Here is a 1,591-nt window from a genome sequence, read left to right as displayed (position 1 = left end):
TGTGTGTGTGTGTGTGTGTGTGTGTGTGTGTGTGATTTTACAGTCATTTGTTGTGCTCCAGTGAAATAGAAAAAGTTCTCATGTTACAAACACCGCTGTCACATCACCTTCGCCAGTTGCCAGTCTTCACAAACCAAAGCGCGTGTGTCCTCTGTGTCTGGGCCATGCAGTTCACTCCCACTGGGGGAGAGGGCTGAGCCTGGGTTCTGGGCGCTTTGCTTGGAAAGGGGTCTTCTAGTCCTGGGGTACCTGCTTGTGAGGCAGTGGGGCAGCTGGATAGCTTTTCTTGGTGTGCCCTGTGGGTGCTGTTGAGGACACCCTGGCTCTGTGTTGGACCCTGCAGTGCTACAGACAGGAGGGTGCACTTCTCTGCACATACAGGCCCAATACAGACTGCTGTTCCCAAAGTGGAACCCTGTAGGCAGGTGCCAGGGGCTGGGGATGCCATGCAGGGGCAGAGGTCCAGCCTAGAACAGCGACAGCAGCAGCAGCAGTGCCCCTGGGGCAAGGCAGAGTTGTAGAAGTTGTGTGGGTGGTAGTTGTGCAAGGCTCCCCCAGCTTGGGATACTTAGGTGCCAGGCAGTACGTGAGGTCATAGACCTAGTGTGGCAGTCCATACACCATCATGCCTTGCTGCGAGGCACCCTTGTTGCCCTCCTGCAGGCTGACGTTCAGCATGTCACAGTGTTCCATAAACAGGCCGGGCTCAAAGATCTGCTGCTTGGTCCCAGGTGCCATCATGCCACTCTGGCTGGCTCCCTTGTTGGTGCCCATCTGCAGGTTGATGATGGCCTGGTCCAGTGGTTTGATGGGCCTAGCTTGGGATCGTAGAGGTGGTGCCAGGTGCCATAGGCTGTTATGCCCTTAGGCTGGCAAACTTATTGACTTATTGGTGCCCACTATAGCCCGATGATGTTCCACCTTTCTCTCAGCTTCTTTGGCTCAAATGTCCACTCCTGCTTCTCGGAATACTTCACCTCCACATTTGCCTTGTTGCCTTTCATCTTGGCCATGCTGGCCAGGGCCAGGAGTGTGGACTGCACCTGGGTGTAGTTGGTGTTCTCAAACTGGTCATTGGCCTTAAAGATGTCATGGGGCTTCACCCCATTCTTGGGAATGGCCTTGATGAAATTGCTGATATTTTCCAGCTGGTACCAATTCTGGGTCAGCTCATTTGCCATCTACACCTAGCGTGGCAGAAGCTTATTGATGAAATTGCACAGGATGATGTTGTCCTTGAAGCTGTCCATGAAGTTGTTGCCAATGCGGTGGCCAGTCACATCCTCAATCCACTCTCAAAGTTCGTCCTCCCACTGGTGGTCATATTTCGGGGCCAGCTTGCTCTTGACGGTGGCTGACAACTCACAGCAGGGCCTCAGTTGAAGGAGGCAGAAGACTTGCTGACAGCGCACTCTGGCTGAGCAGTAAGAGACATGGAGCACCAAGGTAGCAGCAGCCAAGACCCACACATTTAGTTTCTACACAACTGAATTGAATCAGATATCCTTCCTTATGGTTGACACATCGTGTCAAATTGAGAAGTCTAGAAGTTTAAGTAACAGCAGCTCTCTACCCTAGGGTGAAAAATAGA

The 1,591-nt window shown here is 52.6% G+C and overlaps 1 pseudogene; it reads right to left on the bottom strand.

Annotated features, from left to right (window-relative positions):
- Positions 1-103: 103 nt before the first annotated feature.
- LOC101591334 lies at positions 104-1,265 on the bottom strand (annotated as a pseudogene).
- Positions 1,266-1,591: the final 326 nt, after the last annotated feature.

Source organism: Octodon degus, unplaced genomic scaffold (genome assembly GCF_000260255.1).
Source record: "Octodon degus isolate 3935 unplaced genomic scaffold, OctDeg1.0 scaffold00157, whole genome shotgun sequence".
Classification (NCBI taxonomy): domain Eukaryota; kingdom Metazoa; phylum Chordata; class Mammalia; order Rodentia; family Octodontidae; genus Octodon; species Octodon degus.
This window is presented reverse-complemented; position numbering and strand designations above follow the sequence as displayed.